Genomic DNA, 21,740 nt, shown 5'->3' on the forward strand with positions numbered 1-21,740 from the left:
TCCATTCTCAACTTCAAAATATCTAGGGAAGAATTCTTAGAAAACCCATCTTTCTCTTCTTCTCCTCTTCTCCTTCCGTGTTGGGAAAATTACAGCAAATTAAAGTGTAGAAGGTCATTTCGAAGAATGAAAGATTGTAGGCCATATAGAAACTAAAAATAATATGCCCATATCAATAAGATGATATAGAAAAGAAAAGGAGACAAATGACACATTAGAGAAATTGGATGTATGGAGCAAAATAAATAGGTGAATGGTTAAATGGAAATCACCCAAAGTGGATAGTGGATAGGTAGAGGTAATTAATGAATAAATAGTTTAATAATCTTGGTACAATTTTTTTTCCAAAAAGTCATCCAATGGTTAAGAAAGGTAGGTAAGTGAAAAATTATTTTACTTTCAAAATCAATAAATAGTTTCAATTTTCAAATTTAAGTTGTTTCTATAATTTTCCACTAAACTTATGCCAGGTGGCAAATTAGTGATCCTATGGTTATCTTGCATAATTAAGGTTAATTTTGCCATATTTTTTTCCAAAAAGTCATCAAATGGTTAGGAAGGGTGAGTAAAAGAATTTTTTTTTTTAATTTTAAAAGTGAATCAATAGTTTCAATTTTCAAAAAGTCATTTCTATAATTTTCCACTAAACTTATGCCTTTGTGGCAAATCAATTATCTGATGGTTATCTTGGATAGGTAAGGATAATTTTAATATTGTTTTTCCCAAAAATCCATCTAATGGTTAAGAAGGGTAGGTAAGAGAAATATTATTTTATTTTAAAAGTGAATTAATAGTTTCAATTTTCCAAAAATTGTTAATATAATTTTCCACTAAACTTATGCCCTGTGGCAATTAGTGATAAGATGTTATCTTGGGTAGGTAAGGTTAATTTTAGTATGGTTTTTTCTTAATATGTCGTCTAATGGTGAGGAAGAGTAGGTAAGAGAAATATTATTTTAATTTTAAAGTCAATCAATAGTTTCCATTTTCGAAGTGTTGTTTCTATAATTTTCCACTAAACTTATGCCCCATGGAAAATTAGTGATCTCATGGTTATCTTGGGGGAAATTGCTATCTAGCCCTTAGCCCTTAAGATGCACCAATGTTAAAGGTTATGGATAAATTATAGTGTTTGAAGGTAACTTATTCATATCTTGGGTGGGTAAGGGTAATTTTGGTATAACTTATTCATATCTTCAATGTTAAAGTTATGCATAAATTATATTGTATGAAGCTAACTTATTATATTTCCGTTAGACTAGCACTATTGCAATCAGTTTTTCTTAACCAATAAGAATTGTGATTTTTAAGTTTCTAAATTGTAGAATTTTTTTCCTTAAATTTAATTGGCTCAAAAATTTGACAGCTTTTTTTGTTTTTGATGAATAGGCATCTCTAATAAAATTATTTAATAATACACTATCCGCAAAAAAAAAAAGGGAGATGTGAGATCACCCCTTAGGAGTCATATGGGTAGCACCCAGACATAGCACTAAAACATAAAAAAAACACAGGCAACCCCTGAAATTAGAAACAAATAAATAAAAACTGATAAGCCACTAAAGAAATAAGAATAGAAAATGGAGGTGGATCACGATCATCCTTAGGATCCCATACATTGAAGCAGGGTCAGGGTTGTTGTCCGAGAGGAACCACCCTTCTTCAGTTGTCCTCTCTTCATTCTCCTTCTCCTTCCTGGTCAGAGAAATGGCCAAAGCAAGCCAGGAGAACCCTTTGGAAGAGCCAAGCCAGGTAAAATCTCTGCTGGTATTCGACCAACTAGAACCACCAGCAGCAAGAAAATCAACACCCCTTGTACCCCACCCGGAAGCAGATCCACGACATGGCGTAGAGGCTGAGCAACACTGATTGAAGTCACTACCACTACAGGACTAGTGGTGAGAAAACTGTGCCCATGGGAGTTGTGAGCGAGGAGCAGAGGAGTTGCAACCGCACCATCGGCCCCGAGGTAGAGAGTGGTCACGAGACAGAGAGCGGTCATGGGAAGTAGAATAATCTAACAACACTCATGCCATGCCACCATACAAGGGGCATTTCCCAAATGGTCCAAGAGCATTTTCAAGTGGGCAACCTTTTTGGCAGCATCACATTATTACAATACATGCTTTAGTAAAAAGAGAGACATGAATATCAATAGAGCTGTGAGAAAATAAATTGATAGCTAAAGAGTGAATGTTGTTGAGACTATGTATTAAAATCATGAATACAGTGGGTAAACATACATACAAATCGGGTATATAGCCCCTCCTCAGTCATTTCTAGACATACCACAAAATTTTCAATCATCTGATATACATCTTTATTGTGTCTATTACCTAATACATATCAAATATGCATGCAGGGATATGACCAACACTAACAGGCCTCAGTATCTTCAAATCACATTACTTCCATCTAAGAACTGTACTCACATTACTTCCATCTAAGAACTGTACTGGCATTACTCCATGAGTTCTTGAAGAAATATTCAGAAAGTGCAAGTTGATTGCATTCAAGACGTCATTCCTTACTTGTAACTGAATATTGATGTTTCAACTTACAAATGCACTTACATAATCAATTTATGATGGTAATAGATTTATGTTTAGAAGGGGGAATTCCTCAGGTTCCATTATATTGTTTGCAAAGAGGTTTCAATTTAACGTGGGCACTCTCATCAATATACAACAACATAAATTCTTGGGAAGGCTTTTCACAAACTAAAAGTAGTAGTGTCTTGCAATGGAGCATCTGTAGAACCCTTAATACAACATTAGAGTTGTTATGCATTTAGAAAGGGTAATGACATTTTACCTACACATATTATTATTGTTGTTCTCTCTTAAAAACCTAATATAAAGAATGATGGTTGTTTCTTGTTCTATATATAATTAACCTCCTTTATCAAGATGTAGATGAAATAACTCCAAGGTTCTCTCCACTTCTTCTTTCTGTCCACTTCTTCTTTCTGCACACGAATAGACAAATCTATATTATTATAAATAGATTTTATAATGCAATGATTTTATAATCCAGTGAAAAAAATTGTTCAAAGGAATTTGATGATTTACCTTTGCAGAAATCTTGTCATCCAACTTATTTGATCTTGATCCAATGGAAACACCCATCCTCTTCAACGATGGTCAGGAAGCACACATGCTCTCAATGCTTTTATATACAGAGAAAACTAACTGGGTGATGCATGAGTATCATCTTGGTACAGATGAAGACGAGAAGGAAGTGGGGTTATACTTTTGACACAACGAACGCGCCTTCCTTTTCAGCCTTCTCAGTACCAAGATGGTATTGATGCATCATCCAATTAGTTTTCCCAGCTTTTGAGTCTTTTGCAGTATACAGAATCACGATATTCTTGCATCCTTTTCTTTTTCCAATTAGTTTTCCCAGCTTTTAAGTCTTTTTGCAGTATACAGAATCACCACGATCTTCTTGCATCCTTTTTCTTTCCTGGATGACATTCAATATGAATCAATGCATTACAAGATTAAAAAAAATACAAATAGATGAACGGGATTCAATATAATATGAATCTAATAAAATTCATAAAAACATATAAATTTATAGATCTATTATGGATACTTGGTCCTTCTTTGTTCTCCATTTATTTTCTGCTGCTAAACCTTGTCAAACGATTGCATGAAGGATCTGGAAGCACGATGAGTAGAAACAAGGATGAGCTGGAGAATACAATGGTTGAAATGTACATAAAGATAGATTATTGGTGAGATCTAATATAAAATTAAATTTAGATTTAAAATTTGTTATCATTTCTTATGATTACATGATTCTTTAATGGTGAAAAAATTTAGTATATTTATGAATTGATAAAATATTTTTTGAGTGCTATTGTATATACTGTTCATTCAATATTTCAGATCTCTCTCAACAATCTCTCAAACAGTGAAAATCTCAAATTATCTATGTATTAGATTATTTGTTTAGAATTTTTTGTTTGCATATAAAACAAACAAAACCTAATTTCACATAATAAGCCAAAAAAAGGGGGAAAATAAAAGACTATCATTGTAAAGCCAAAAATAAGGAAATGAAAGATTATGATTATAAAGTCTAAAAAGAAGGAAAAGAACTCATTTTGAAGAGTTATTTACTGACCTGCAAATTTATGAGATAATAAACCTCTTTTATCAAAATGTAGAAGAGATCAACTTAAAAACATCTATCGAAAAATCCTTTCAAAACCCATCTTTCTCTTATGCTCCTTTTTGTTGGAAGTGGAGACACTCTGAGAGGGGGGGGGTGAATCAGAGTGTCACAATTTTGACTCAATTTTTTTTTTTGAAAAGGGCTATCTTGATTAGCAACAGGTGGATGACATTAAACACATGAGTTGTAAGTTTACCCAAATATGACAAAACATTGTAAAAACAACACTGTTAACAAAGTATGTAAAATGACCATTCAAATGATAGACAGATAATCTTTGATTTAAGATTTCTGAAAACAAGATGATTTTGCCACTTTTCACAAAACACGCAACATCTAAAAATGATTTGTACACAGTAGAGAGAGAAAGAAAAAATAATAAAAGATCTAAAGTATCAGAGCATGTGAAACAAAATGAGACAAGATTGGACACATAACACCATAATTTTCATGGGTGGAAAACCCTCTTGGGGTAGAAAAACCACTCGATAAAAGATTCCTTGTATTATTTCACACCAACTCAGTACACAAAATTTAGAAGCCACAAGGCCTCAAGGAGCACCAACCCCTCTTCCTTATACAACATCAAAAATTGCCAACTCAAGCTACAATCACTGGTACCTTTATGACTGCACTATGTTCTGCAGTCACAAAACTATCAATGGTTGGAGCGAGTATAATAATATCTCAATCTGATTCCCACTAAAAAAATTGCAACAATGTCCTTCATATCTCTGTATAGCAGACAGAGAATGATATTTTTAAATTTTAAACACAATCAGAGAGATTTTAAAATTTTAAACACAATCAGAGAGAGTACACTCAATCTCTGGATAATAATAATAACTCCAAACTCAGTGGCATCAAGTACTATGCAAAACAGAGTAATAGTCCAGAACACTATGAAAAACAAAATGTCTGTCAATCTTCTTTTTACTAATTTTCTTATTCAAGTCTCTCTATCTCTCTCTCTGTGTTTTTTTCATAAAAGTCTTGTTTCCAAAAGCTTATATAATTTCAATGTGTTCTTCAGAACATGATCAAAGAGTGTCTTCAAGAGTAACCCTCGTATATGGTTACCCACACTGGGTTAGGGTTTAATCAATCGACTAACCTGTTCTTTGTAAAGAAAAGAAATTATCCTCTTTGTAACGAAATCAACAAAAACGATTTCATTAAAAAACATAAAACCTTGCAGCTGTAAAATCTTTTTTTTTTTTAATTGAAATTTTCAGAAATAACAGAACGTTGAAAAGTTTCAAAGAAACCAACTAATCTTTGAATTATTTATCATTTATAATTCAAATAATCTCAGATATGTCCCTGAAAACTGCAAGAACGAGAGTATTTTGAAACAATATTACCTGTTCTTTTGAAGAGATGTACCGGAGAATGAAATCCTAAATATCTGCACAAAATCCCATTGAAATCGGCAACTAAGACCACCATTCGACTCGTTTAACCTTGCGGATTGTCATACCAAAAACCCATAACCAGAATCTGACAATATTTTGCCCTGTAACTGCTAGAGTGAAACTCATGGCGGTGGATGTATTAGGGTTTGATAAACTCAGCCGGAGAAAAACTTTTGAAAGAGTTTTAATTTACTTCCAACAAAATACTTTTGTTTTATTTTAACACTCAAAACATTTTACAAATATATTACAAGTTGCTGATAACAAAATGGCACCCTTTTTGTCACCAAGGACAACTAAGGGTAGCACTTTTTGCATATGCATGAGCATGAGTTAGACTGCAAGTTTTAAAATGCAATGAGTTTTAATACAGTTTTTTTCCAAAAAGCCATCCAATTGTTAAAAGGGTAGGTATGAAAAATATTATTTTATTTTAAAAGTGAATTAATAGTTTCAATTTTCAAAAAGTTGTTACTATAATATTCCACTAAGCTTATGCCTCTAGGCAAAATAGTGATCCAATGGCTATCTTGGGTAGGTAAGGGTAATTTTAGTATTATTTTTTCCAAATATGTCATCTAATATTGAGGAAGAGTACGCAAAAGAAATATTATTATTATTTTAAAATCAAATCAATAGTTTCAATTATCAAAAAATTGTTTCTATAATTTTCCACTAAACTTATGCAGTGTGGCAAATTAATAATTGGATGGTTATTAAGGGTAATTTTGGTATCACTTATTTGTATCTCCAATGTCAACCCTTAGGATTGGATAAAGGTAATATTGGAATTATAGTGTATGAAGGTAACTTATTAGTACTTGTTGTATTATTGCACTCAAATTTCCTTAAGTCATTGTTATTCAATTGTTCCTTGGTAACTTATTAGAACTTGTTGTATTATTGCACTCAATTTTTCTTAACTCATTATTATTCAATTGTTTCTTTACCAATAAGAATTGTGATTTTTTTTTCTTTAAAAAAAAAAATTAATTTTAAATATTTAAATTATTTATTTTTTAACTTATATACCTTGTCAGTGCTTTCCATAGGCTCAAAACTTGATCCTTGGTGGTCTCATTTGGAGCCATTCAACAATGTCAATTTTCAAAAAGTTGGTTTTATCATTTTCCACTAAACTTATGTCCCTTGGAAAATTAGTAATTTTAGTATGATTTTTTTTAATATGTAATCTAATGGTTAAGTAGGGTAGGTAAGAGAAATATTATTTTATTTCAAAAATCAATCAATAGTTTCTATTTTCAAAAGGTTGTTTTTACAAATTTTAACTAAAATTTGCCCCGTGGCAAAACAATGATCCAATAGTTATCTTGGGTAGATAAGGGAACTAAATAATTTAAAAGGAAATTACTGAGAGTAGATAGAGGTTAGGTAGAGATAATAAATAATTAAATAGATTAATAATTTTGGAATAAGCCATAATGAAGGTAAGAGAAATATTATTTTATTTTATTTTAAAAGAAAATCAATAGTTTCAATTTCCAAATATTTGTTTCCATAATTTTCCACTAAACTTATGCACCATGGAAAATTAGTGATCTAATGTTTATCTTTGGTAGGCAAGGAAAATTAGAATATTTTAAATGGAAATTACTCAAAGTAGATAGTGGGTAGGTATAGATAATAAATGTTTAAAAAGTTTAAAAAATTTGACATGATTTTTCTCAATAAGCCATCAAATAGTTAAGCTTGATTACCAATAGAAATATTATTTTAATTTAAAAAGGAATATAGTTTCAATTTTCAAGGAATTGTTAAGAAGGGTATGTAAGAGAAATACTATTTTATTTTAAGAGTGAATCATTAGTTTCAAAATTCAAAGCATTGTTTCTATAATTTTCCACTAAATTTATGTCTTGTGGCAAGTTAGTGATCCAATTATTATATTGGGTAAGTAAGGGAAATATTACTTACTTTTTATTTTTTTATAGGAGAATAAAATAATTTAGGTTTCCAAAAAAATATTTTTATTGTTTTTCATTAAACTTATCCCTCATGGCAAATAAGTGATCGCATAGTTCCAAGTCATTCGTCAACATTCAAAGAGCTTCCATTATAACTTCAAAAGTGCTAGTTACAACAATATAAATTGTATGTAGATCAAGAACACTTTTAGATTTGAGGAGCTACGTCTTTATTTTGGTAGATTTTCCCCTTAGAATTCAAATCATTAGATACTTTCAAGTGCTAAATTTCGTGTTTGTATATGATTCAAAAGGTCAATTTTTGATTTAAAAAAATGATACAGAATGATCAATTATCAAAACCAAAAACACATAACACAAATAAAGGTTGACACACATCGTGTCTCAGAATTCCATGCCAAATAGGAAAGAAACTAGTTTTGGGTGATGGGATCCATGCCTATTGGCTTGTTCAAAGGAAAGATACAAGAGAATGGGCCTAATATATTAAACATGTTCCTATCTCAGGAATTTGGTAAAATCCATAGGATTACGGTCATTGGTAAAGTCTTCTAGAGCTAATCATAGAATATTGCTTGAGTTGAGGTTTAGGCTTGAGGCTAGCAATGGTCCTAAAATGCACTAGGGGAGTGGAAACCAAGGAATGTGCCAAATAGAGTATGAAATTGGTCTTGCGTCATTATTTAGCATAATTTATGATGCTACATTTAGCCTTGAATTTAGTAGTCATATGAAACTTCATGCATATGCAAGCTAAAGTATATAAATAAAATGAAATTCATAATGGTGAAAAATTAGGGTTTCATCAAGGGATGTAGTATGATCAATAATGTTTTGATTAATTACCATCACATTAGGGATAGATAGAAAATAGATAGATCTAAGCATAATAGAGCTAGATTCTGATCTAATTCCACGCCTCCTAAATGGGGCTCTTCTTTCCCTTGAATTGAATTGAATTCAAATTAATTAAAGATTAGGATATAATGGTGGATTATTGAAGCAATTATGCATAAATAGTGAGTGTCAATTGTCAAATGGAGCCACAAAATTGGATTTGAGCACTAGATGAAGGTTTGGATTTGTTCCCAAAAAATCAACCTGAATTTTCAGGACCATGGTGGTGGACCCCTTGGTCCTCTGAAATTTTTTCCATCAAAAGGGGAACTTGTTTGTCTTTGTGAATATTGTTGATCGTCTAAAATGCAACTTTGTACCTGTTCCTACACACAGTGAAAAAGAGAAAATATTTGGGAAAAGGGGTTTTCGTTGGGTCAAACCTCAGTTTTGGAATTAACCATGAAATAGAATTGGAATGTAAATGAAGTAGTGTAATGAAAAGCTTTCTTTTTGAGGTAAAGACTAAAGATGAATGTAACACTAATGATGTACCTTTAATGATTTTTTTTTGGCCTTCACAGGGAATTAGGGTTTCATGTAGATAGTCTTCATAAAACATAGAACATGAATTTCATCTCTAATGCTTGAATATTTACTTTACTTCTACTCCAATGATTTATAGATGACTAATTGCTTGCTCACTTGAATTTTCTAGAGTGTAATTGAGATCTTCAATTTGTTCATTAGGTTTAAAATGAGAGGGGTAGACCTTCTTTTATACTTGCTAGTAAAAAATTAATTAAATTTTTGACACAGGACAACACGGGATCTAGGTTCCCATTCAAATTGAGTGACTATTATGAGGCCCCAAAATGGGCCCTTTTTGAGAGGGCCATGGCGCTGATCCTGGACATCAAGGTCCCAAGATTAAGGGGGAGGAAAGCATAGACAATTGAAAAGTTTAGTTCGATGACTACTGTGAGTGGAATCAGAGATTCAATCAAGATTTAGAGGATGAACATGAAAGTGAGTCCTAAGTGAGGATAAAATTGTAGTGGCGAGTACAATTTAGGATACTACATTTAGCCCCCACTTCTACGAGAGTATGAGACTAAGCATACTCATAGTAAAGTACAAAGGTTTGCATTGAAAACTTTCATCAAGGCATCAAAGAGACAAGACACACTAAGCCCCCAAGGGTCTTTCGGGTCTTACTACTTCAATATCAAGATAAAAGGGAAATTAGAGAAAAGAGAGAGAATCATGACTGCTAGCCTGCTAAGGTTCACTTGAGTCATGAAAAAAAGAAGAATACAAAATTACAAAGAAAAAGGCTTAGTTTCCAAAGTAACTTGAGTATTGAAATACGTTATGGTATGTGCATAAAGTGAAACATTGAGCAGAGTGTATGCCCCCACGTCAAAATGATTGCACATGCTTGATAGGTAGCGATTTATTTAAGGTAGCATGAATCCAAAGACAACCAAATTACCACAATGATATGCCCGCAAGAAAGGGCAAATCAAAGGATAATGGTCATAAAACATAAAGCACATAAGGGCTCCACTAACTTCGGGGTCAGTATGCTCTTATTAATATTAATGTATATCCTGAATATTTGTATTAAATTAACCTCATCCCCCAAAGGTAGTGGAAGCACAAGCACATTGGAAGAAGAGAATGTGTGTCTTTTGAGTCAACATGGAAGAGACCAAATGAGATCTCAATGCTTTGCATCATCCCCAAGTAGACAACACAAGGCACAACAAACAGAAGAATTGAGATACAAATAGAAGAATGCCGCAATAGAAGAATGTCACAACCGATTGAAGCGTCTTCACTGTCTTTCATGCTTTTTGAACAACATATTTCTGCCATAATACACTTTTGTTATATTCTACCTTGCCAGCATAGTTCACAAGTCTTCTATATTGTAAAGCTTTGTTAGATTATATGTTACCAGAATCGTTGATAGGACTTTTGAATGGAAGAGGCCGTGATAGGATTAACTACCATTAATCCAATTTCCCCATTGTCTAAAATGCTTCCTACAATTACTATTTTTCCTTCGTCTTTGTTTTACTTGGTCAACCATAATGGTAAGTATTATTTTCATGCAACTTTCACCTCACAAAGGCCTCTTTTTACTAGAATAAGTCTTCCACTAAAAGGTTCTTACACGAATTTACGAGACTCAAATTCACCCCTCCAATTATGGTCCAACAAGTTTATCTTTGCAATGATTGTTCATGCACATTTACATTCTACTTGTATTCTTTCATCTACGTTCTGAAATTGCATCTGTGTTATTTCACATTGGGTTAGAATTTAAAGCAACTTGTGAACTACAACTTTATTGCATTGTGATAGAATCTTGCCAAATAAAAAACAAGAATGGTTGCAAATTACTCAATTATAACTTTGTTATATTGTAATCACTTCTTCAAAAATTAACTTGCCTATGAAATAGTGAATTACTAATTTAGTGCAGACATATAGGATTTTCGGAAAAAACCAGAAATTAAAAACATGGTTGTCCACATCTATGTTTGCTATCATCTCTTTTCAACTTATTGGTTGTAACAAGACCTTACGCCCTCCCATAGGTTGTTGGTATTCTTTGCGTGCCCAATAGATTTTGTACTTCATATTTACATTTGCTTAAGGAATCAACGTCTAAGCTATATGTTTTCGCCAATTTTTTTTCCTTTTCTTGTTATTTAACTTTGTTAATCTATATCTTAGATTAGTTACTCTTTTCAAACATTTGTTACTCTATATCCTTCTTTCCCACCTTTATATGATTCTTTCATTTTTTTTCTTAACTAAGGCATTAATGTATTTGTCTTCTGTCCATAATAATAGCCATGCTACCTGTATTCTGCAATGTCCTTTGTTAAATTAATGTTGTTCCTTTATAATGGTTGTTCTCATGACCTGCCCGTCAAACGACATTAGATTGGCATTCTAAATTGCATATATGCTACCTTCTTGAAATAAATCTTTATACATATGCATCTAACTCTGCGCGTGCACACACACACACACACATGCATGTTAGTATATATACATATACATATACATATATATGTTAACATATTTATCTATCTACATATGCACATATGTAAGTATATACTATTCTAAACTACATATATCTGACTATTTACCTATTTATCTATATATATCTATGTAGGAATATATGCATGTGTGTATGCGCATATAAATATATATAATCCTCTGTCTATGTATTTACATATGTACACATCTAACTATAAACAATTTTGAACTACATATATGTCTATATACATAAATAAGTATGTACATATTTCCTTGCATTCATCCAAACAACCACATTTATATGTACCCTTGCATAAATGCACTGCGCCATTTAAATGCACCCTTGCATACCATTTCTATACATATAAGTATGCAACCACACCCGTATACACCCTTGCACAAATGCACTTGATCGAGGTGCGCCCCTTATCATTAGGCCATCCATAAAATAGAATTCCCTTCATCTTCAATTGACGGAGGAGGGTGGAGAACCATTGGAAGGGAATTGGGGTTCTACCAATTGAGGACTCTTCACTTCATTTCATATTCTTGCATCGCAAATACACTTGCAACCAAATGTGCCTCACACTCAATAGCCCTCCACTTGTTTTTTCCCCTTTAATACTTCTCATTCTAACACACCACCATTCTTGTATTTCTCTCAGATTTCCAAAGAGCCTGCTACACAAATATCTGATTTCAAAAAAGCTAGAAAGAAAGAACAAAATAGGCTTTACTATGCAAAACATAGAGAGAAATTTCTATAAAGTTGCAATACAAACGCCTTAATCAAAACATGGATTCCAATACTTTGCAACCATTGCCAAATCTGGTTGCAACCCAGTCTAGTGGTATTCCCATACCTCAAATATTGTCAAGCTCATCTGCAACCCATCCTTCAGATATGCTCCTGCCACATTCAACTGTGCTCGCCCAGTCAGTCGCACAATATGAACAACCCTACAGGCAACCTTTTCCAATTGATCAGTAGACAAATGTAACTTTTATTGCTACAACAATACCAATCTTAGACCATTTCAGATCTTCTGAATTTACAAATGCATTGGCTTCTTTCAGAACAAGAAAAGATAGCTTGTCAAATCTACACATATGTACAATCTGGAAAGAAAAGTATGTTGGTATGCATGTCAAATTAACTCAACCTGACGTCATTTGCTCAAGATGCTACAACGAAAAGGGTGTTCACCGATTCTCTATTGCAAACAATATGGATACTGGCGAACAACCCATAGTTTTAAAATGACTTTCACAAGTAGAAGAAATGCTTATAGAAAGGATTGCTCCTGTTTTGCAAGTTAGCCATGCCAGGGGTGGTCAGTACAAATATATAGGACACACCATTAATTTCCCACAAGACATTTCAAAAATTCAACATGACCACTACTATAGTGATGTTATCATTGACATTGCAGCTGCTGAATTATTGCCATAAACATCTACCGATATATCTATTTTTTTGCATGCCCTTCCAAATTGCATTGATCTACAGCCTCCTTCCCCAACACAAGAGTCATTCTATAATGATGATGAAGTTGAATTACAGACCACATCATCATTCATTCCAAAGTTGTCATGTTCAACCCCTGAACTAGATGCCATTAAAAAGATATTGCACCTAGATAAGGATGATTGAAATGTTGCAACTTGGCCTGAAATAAGTTGCTCACCCATTAATGAATACAACACTGAAGGCTTGTTCGCTATGGCTTTCCCAACATTGTTCCCAAATGGATCTGCACTGCCACTCCAACCACGGACAAAACATGTTCACTTGCATGAATATGCTTTGCACTTGATAAGATATCATGACCAAAGACTTGGACAACATGTTAGGTTCAGATATTATCTTTACAATCTAATAATGAGACACTGTTCCCAACAGTCAGCTTCAGTTTTCCTACGGACCAGCTTAGAAGACTTCTTCCCAACTACATTGCAAGCCTTGCCTGAACAGTTATAGGCTACACCTTCTGATCAATTACCAAACCAGTTAATGCGTTTTGCGGCTTCGCTACGAGGCACTAGAGCTTTTTGGAATAGATCACGCAAGGACCTCACATCAATGGTACACCAATTGGGATCACCTACATTGTTCTTCACATTGAGTGCAGCCGATACAATATGGCCAGAACTACATAAATTATTTCTAGCCAACTCCTCTTTAGAATTCCAATCCATAAATAAAAAATTTATAGAAAACATTGTCCACAATCCACATGTTATAGCGTTGTTCTTGCATTTTAGATTCACAATATTCCATGAGGAGATTATTGACAAAGTTTTGCAATCAAAAGACCACTGGTACAAATATGAATGGCAACATCGCTGCTCCACACATATACATGGCTTTCTGTGGTTGCCGAATGCACCTGATATGGACAATATAGACTGGTCTAACTATGATGATGTCCAATTAGCTATGTCCTTTTTTGATAGGTATGTTACAACATGGAATCCTCGTAGCCAACTTGCCCGAGACAATAGACTCCACAGTACTTCACTATTTGATCCATGCATGGCTGATACAAACAAAATTCTGTCTACTAGCCCTATCTCTGATTATGAGGAACTGGTCAATGTTGTTCAACGGCATACAAAATGCTCTACTCATACTTTCTTAAAAAAAAAGGCCCAACCCTCCATTGTCGATATAGGGCCCCTTGGCCCAAGCAAGATTTTTCAACGTTGATTATTGATACTGACCGCAAGCCATGTTATCAACCAGCAAAAAATGACAGTCGTTTAAATATTCATAGCCCAATTATGCTAGCAATATGGCGTGTAAATGTTGATTGCCAGCCTTTTTGTTCCAGAATGCCTGTTTTGCAATATATCTCCAAATATGCTTCAAAAACAGAACAAAAATCAGAAGGCTATGTTGATATGCTAAAAAAAATAGTTGCTACAACTAATACTCAAGATACCATCTTGCTAGCATACCAAAAATTCATGACGGGGATAGTTGTTGATCGGGACATTAGCACACAGGAAAATTTACATATGTTGCAAAAGCTACCATTGATCAGTTGTAGCCACCATTTTATCCACGTTAATGTTAGTAGGAAGGTCCTCCATCGTATTACTAATCAAAATGACAATGCCGAACTTTGCAAATCTTATATTTCTGCTTATATGGAAAGGCCTATTGAATTGGAAAAAGTCTCACTGATACAGCCAACACAACAATTTTCATACAATAGCCAGCGTAAGAAGCATAAATGGAAAAAACTGCAAAAACAAGCAATTGTCAATATCTACCCACAATTTAAAACCTCTCCAAATGAGGATGATGACAACTTTGAATCCTATTGTTGGAGTGAGTTGCTCTTGTACAAACCCTTTCGTCATATTCCTGTAGATATAGGTGCATCAACAAAACACATCATTGCAAATTGGAAGCTATTGTACATGGATGGTTGCTCACATTGGCATATTTATGGAATAGAACAAGAACACACAATAGAGAATGATGCAGACTCTGATAATAACGATTTCTTACATTCACACAATTAAAACCAGACAAATGAAAGGTAACACCAACCTTTCCTCTCTCTTTGCACTTCGTACTTTCAATAATTTACCCCGTATATTGTTTTCCTTTACACTCCAAACAAATCTTCTACCTTTAACTTGAATATTTCTCCACCGTACTCACTTCACACTATCTCTTCCACACACTATAAAATAATTTTTTGCACACTTTGGCTCACTTCATTTTGTCTCCTCCCCCTACAGGATGTAATCTTCACATATCATCAACTTCTTCTTGATGATTACATATTAGATGCTTCCCTCATCATAAGTGCTTCAAAATATAGTTGACACCTTCTTGTAAAGATTTACAAAATACAATTCAAATAATCGCCAACAATAATGTTCCAAAATTCTGTGCATAGTTCAATTTGACTCACTATAATATTCAATGTCATCTCCACTTCTGCATTCTCTTTCCTCATTTTAAATTTAACACTCTTTTTCACTCCGTAGTTTGTAAATTCCTCCCCAATTTGAGCCTCGCCTATTGGCGACCTGTTGCAGGCACTTCTCCTGCAACTGCTAGTTCCTATTTCTCCACACCTACACGATCCAACTTGGAGGTTGCTAGTGATGGATATGACACCACCCTCGGACACGTCTATTCTGGTTCCAAGATGGTAGTACGGATTGACCGTCGATTTTTCAATAAACGACTGCGATTGGCTAACACATCGCTATCACGTTGTATGAAAGGTCCGTTTTGGAGCCAGAATAGCCGTGACCAATTACTTCGGCCATTACAGACGTGTCTATTTTGGCTCCCAAACCGCATCGGATTGATTAACACACGTGCTAGTCGCGCGTTTTACACCGTCGATTTTGCAATAAACGGCTGCGATTGACTTACACGTCGCTATCACGTTGTACACTTCCCCCACTCTCCACTAAATTATAACAATTTTTAAAATAATAAATAATAAATAAAACTTACCAATTTGTACATTTTATGCTAACATTAATATAACCATAATTAAATCTTAATCAATTATAAAAATTCATTCTCATTAAAAAAAAAATTATAATAAATAATTTACAGCCTAAAATCTTAAACTATTGCCTTAAAATTTGGTTTATATAATATGGTCTTAAACTATCGCCTTAAAATTTCGTTGGTGGGGCTGATGGGTTTTTTCACCGAGCAAGCAAAATAGATGCTGATATATAAGTATATGCGTAATGGAACTCTCAGAAAAAGATCTCATTCGTAAAGCCATGAACAAAAATCAAATGTACATAACAGTCTTGCAATGGAGCATCTCAAGAGGCTGCAGTACAACCCCCTTATTACAACGTGAGAATGGAACTGGATAGATTTTACCATCATAATACTACTACATAAATCTGATAGACAATTAAACCATTGACTCAACTAACATGTGTTTGTGTTCATTATTTTTTACCATGATGATTGCATATTTTTTAGATTGTCGTTTTGATTAAATCTATGTTAGATGCTAAATAAAATTAGATTAACAAGTTTATTGCAAATAATTTTACACTGATTTTGTTCCAGGGAAAAATAGCTAGCGAGTAAACATGCATACAAATTGGGTATATAGCCACTCCTTCTATACATACCACAAAATTTTCAAACATTTGATATGCATCTTTATTGTGTCTAATGCATATCAAATATACTTGCAGGGATATGACCAACACCAACAGGCCTTTGAGTATCTTCAAATCACATTAAATCCATATAAGAACTGTACTGACATTACTCCATGAGTCCTTGAAGAAATATTCAGAGATTGCAAGTTGATTGCATTCAAGACGTCGTTCCTTATTTTTAATTGAATATTGATGCTTCAACTTACAAAGGCACTTAGAAAATGAATTTATGATGGTCATAAATTTATTTTTAAAAGTGTGATATTTACAAGGGGGGAAATTCCTCAAGTTCCATTATATTATTTTCAAAGAGGCTTCAATTTAACATGGGAACTCTCATCAATATACATGAACAACATACATTCTTAGGAAGGCTTTTAACAAACTAAAAGTATGAAAGCCATGTACAAAAATAACAATCTTGCAATGGAGCATCTGTAGAACCCTTAATAGAACGTGAGAGTGGAACTGCATCGATTTTTCCATCAAAATACTGCTACATAAAGCTAATAGACACCTGGCAATAAAAAGGGTGTAAAAAATGATTCAAAACAGAAGAAGTACATCAAAAGAAGGCAAAGAGCCCAACAAAGAAAAGATTACAAAGACTTATCCTGATCAACAAGATGATTCAACTGATGAGACAATTCCAAAGAAAGTTGTCCCCTATCCTCAATAGATCACCCCTCCATAAAGACAGAAGCCCACTTAGCAAGACAATTGACAACTCCATTCCAATATCCCAAGGAGCCATTCCCCTAGCAAGGTCACATTTTGCCAAGATAGTCTCCCGAATAGGATGCAGGATTTTCAACCACACATGTTGAGAAACAAGTTTGACATCTTGGAAAATCTACTGATTCCTCTCCTACCAGATGTGCCAAATAATAAAAGTTGGACCCAAAGACGAGGCAACTTGAAGAAAAGGAGTACCAACAGGTGTCTAGCCCAAGCGGTCCCAAAACTCAACCAAAGAAGCAACATGCCAATAGGTACGGTTCCAAGTTTCCCCACCAATAGTGTCAAATCCTCCTAGAGAATGAGCACTGAAAGAAAGGGTGGGTGACAATCTCCTCACTATTACAACAAAGAACACACATAGAGGGCCCACAAAAACCTCGCTTACATAAGTTATCCCAAGTAAGACATCGATTTTAAACCACTAGCCACAAGAAAAATTATATTTAGGCCAAGAAAACAATTCCAAACATATTTCCACCAAGGCACCTCTTCACCACCATAAATTTCATGAACCGACTTCTTATAGCCATAAGCAATTGAATATTTCCCAGATGACTCACTACCCCATGCTAATATATCTGGTCCCTCCAAGGAATTACAGTTCCAAGAAGAAAGAATATGGGCCAACTCTTGTCAAGACTCCTTAGAACCCCTCGGCGGCCACTCACTAGGACCCCTCCATCTATAGCCAAAAGCAGACCCAAAGTTCTGAATTGTCTTAAAATATCCTACTGAAGTCCACCCAACAACTAAATAATGGGAGATTACCATCCCAAGAATCCAACCAAAAAAGAGCCTCAGAGCCCTTGTGACAAATCCAAAAAGCACCCTCTTTTATGAAGTGTGCCCCAATTTTCAAAGTATGCCAAATCATAGAGCCCCTGCCTGCCAGCTGGTATCGAGGAACATTTCAATCATGAATGGTACCCAAATACTTATAAGTAAGGATACGAGCCCACAATTGATGTCGGTTGGTACACCATTTCGAGTAAAATTTTGCCGCCAAAGCCTGATTGTTCAAAACCGTTGAGAGAAGACCAAGGCCACCCTCAGTTTTAGGTTGGCAAACTAGCTCCCACTTAACCAAACTCCATTTAGAAGAGTGCAAGTTACCACTCCAAAGGAATTGACGAGACAAAGCATCGAATTCCTTAAGGAAATACCTTGGAGCAACCTAAACAAAACCCCTGTAAATAGAAAGAGCCTGAATCACAGATTGAAGAAGAGTAACACAAGCAAAAGTAGAAAGCCACCTATGATTCTGATGGTTAACCTTTCATCGTAGCTTATCCAACAACCCTTGCCAAAAGGGTCTAGGTTGTCGACCAAAAACAATAGGAATACTCAGATAGATGAAAGGAAGAGAACCAATTTGGAACCTTAGAGTATTAGCAATTCTCCTTTGGATAGCATCGGTGGTATTGAAGAAATAGATTGAATACTTAAGCTCATTCACCTGCTTCCCTTAAGTAGCTAAATAGACATCCAACAACTTCCTAATTGACTCAACCTCCTGAAGAGGAGAAACCCCAATAAGAGTTGCATCATCCACAAACTAGAGATGTGAAAGCTTAGGAAATCCAATACCCCAAGTCCACCCCCTGATCACCCCTTGAGCAACCTGAGACTTGATGAAAAGTCCCAAGCCTTCAACCATGATGATAAACAAATAAGGAGAGAGGATCACGTTGCCTCAAACCCCTTGAAGAACCAAATAATTGTGATGGCTCACCATTGATAAAAACATAGAAGGAAGCAGAGGTCACACAACTCATAGAAGGAAGCAGAGGTCACACAACTCATAAAATAATCAAGAGATAATATGAATAGGATAAAAAAATAAAAATGGATGGACTTTTTGAATTTTACTGTATATATTTTTCATTCAATATTTCAGATGTTTCTTAGCTATCCTTTATCAAATAATCAAAAGTTAAAACCTAATTTATCTATGTAATATTAGATTTTTTGTTTGCATACAAAACAACAAAAACAAAACCTAATGCCACATAGTAAGCCAAAAAGGGGAAAATGAAAGACTATCATTGTAAAGCCAAAAAGAAGGAAATAAAATATTATGATTGTAAAACGTAAAACGGAGGAAATTAACTTAGAATTCAAAGAATTCAAAGAACTATTTACTGACTTGCAAATTTATGAATCGATAAACCTCTTCTATATAAATGCAGAGGAAATAATTTTCATTCTCAACTTCAAAATATCTATGGAAGAATTCTTAGAAAACTCATCTTTCTCTTCTTCTCCTCTTCTCCTTCCGTGTTGGGAAAATTACAGCAAATTAGAGTGTAGAAGGTCATTTTGAAGAATGAAAGATTGTAGGCCATATAGAAACTAAAAATAATATGCCTATATCAATAAGATGATATAGAAAAGAAAAGGAGACAAATGACACATTAGAGAAATTGGATGTATGGAGCAAAATAAATAGGTGAATGGATAAATGGAAATCACCCAAAGTGGATAGTGGGTAGGTAGAGGTAATTAATGAATAAATAGTTTAATAATCTTGGTACAATTTTTTTTCCAAAAAGTCATCCAATGGTTAAGAAAGGTAGGTAAGTGAAAAATTATTTTATTTTCAAAACCAATAAATAGTTTCAATTTTCAAATTTAAGTTGTTTCTATAATTTTCCACTAAACTTATGCCAGGTGGCAAATTAGTGATCCTATGGTTATCTTGCATAATTAAGGTTAATTTTGGCATATTTTTTTCCAAAAAGTCATCGAATGGTTAAGAAGGGTGAGTAAAAGATTTTTTTTTTTTAATTTTAAAAGTGAATCAATAGTTTCAATTTTCAAAAAGTCATTTCTATAATTTTCCACTAAACTTATGCCTTTGTGGCAAATCAATTATCTGATGGTTATCTTGGATAGGTAAGGATAATTTTAATATATTTTTTCCCAAAATTGCATCTAATGGTTAAGAAGGGTAGGTAAGAGAAATATTATTTTATTTTAAAAGTGAATTAATAGTTTCAATTTTCCAAAAATTGTTACTATAATTTTCCACTAAACTTATGCCCTGTGGCAATTAGTGATAAGGTGTTATCTTGGGTAGGTAAGGTTAATTTTAGTATGGTTTTTTCTTAATATGTCGTCTAATGGTGAGGAAGAGTAGGTAAGAGAAATATTATTTTAATTTTAAAGTCAATCAATAGTTTCCATTTTCAAAATGTTGTTTCTATAATTTTCCACTAAACTTATGCCCCATGGAAAATTAGTGATCTCATGGTTATCTTGGGGGAAATTGCTATCTAGCCCTTAGCCCTTAAGATGCACCAATGTTAAAGGTTATGGATAAATTATAGTGTTTGAAGGTAACTTATTCATATCTTGGGTGGGTAAGGGTAATTTTGGTATAACTTATTCATATCTTCAATGTTAAAGTTATGCATAAATTATATTGTATGAAGCTAACTTATTATATTTCCGTTAGACTAGCACTATTGCAATCAGTTTTTCTTAACCAATAAGAATTGTGATTTTTAAGTTTCTAAATTGTAGAATTTTTTTCCTTAAATTTAATTGGCTCAAAAATTTGACAGCTTTTTTTGTTTTTGATGAATAGGCATCTCTAATAAAATTATTTAATAGTACACTATCCGCAAAAAAAAATAGGGAGATGTGAGATCACCCCTTAGGAGTCATATGGGTAGCACCCAGACATAGCACTAAAACATAAAAAAAACACAGGCAACCGCTGAAATTAGAAACAAATAAATAAAAACTGATAAGCCACTAAAGAAATAACAATAGAAAATGGAGGTGGATCACGATCATCCTTAGGATCCCATACATTGAAGCAGCGTCAGGGTTGTTGTCCGAGAGGAACCACCCTTCTTCAGTTGTCCTCTCTTCATTCTCCTTCTCCTTCCTGGTCAGAGAAATGGCCAAAGCAAGCCAGGAGAACCCTTTGGAAGAGCCAAGCCAGGTAAAATCTCTGCTGGTATTCGACCAACTAGAACCACCAGCAGCAAGAAAATCAACACCCCTTGTACCCCACCCGGAAGCAGATCCACGACATGGCGTAGAGGCTGACCAACACTGATTGAAGTCACTACCACTACAGGACTAGTGGTGAGAAAACTGTGCCCATGGGAGTTGTGAGCGAGGAGCAGAGGAGTTGCAACCGCACCATCGGCCCCGAGGTAGAGAGTGGTCACGAGACAGAGAGCGGTCATGGGAGGTAGAATAATCTAACAACACTCATGCCATGCCACCATACAAGGGGCATTTCCCAAATGGTCCAAGAGCTTTTTCAAGTGGGCAACCTTTTTGGCAGCATCACATTATTACAATACATGCTTTAGTAAAAAGAGAGACATGAATATCAATAGAGCTGTGAGAAAATAAATTGATAGCTAAA

General features: G+C 34.1%; 1 long non-coding RNA gene across 1 annotated transcript; it reads right to left on the reverse strand.

Annotated features, from left to right (window-relative positions):
• Nucleotides 1-2,873: 2,873 nt before the first annotated feature.
• On the reverse strand, nucleotides 2,874-5,841 carry LOC131035607 (uncharacterized). The gene is made up of 4 exons (XR_009103981.2): nucleotides 5,550-5,841; nucleotides 3,601-3,666; nucleotides 3,072-3,468; nucleotides 2,874-2,968 (listed from the first exon to the last, which is right to left on the reverse strand). It is a non-coding gene; the product is annotated as an uncharacterized LOC131035607 (long non-coding RNA).
• Between the last annotated feature and the right edge of the window lie 15,899 nt (nucleotides 5,842-21,740).

The sequence above is a fragment of the Cryptomeria japonica genome, chromosome 3, assembly GCF_030272615.1.
Source record: "Cryptomeria japonica chromosome 3, Sugi_1.0, whole genome shotgun sequence".
Taxonomy (NCBI): Eukaryota; Viridiplantae; Streptophyta; class Pinopsida; order Cupressales; family Cupressaceae; genus Cryptomeria; species Cryptomeria japonica.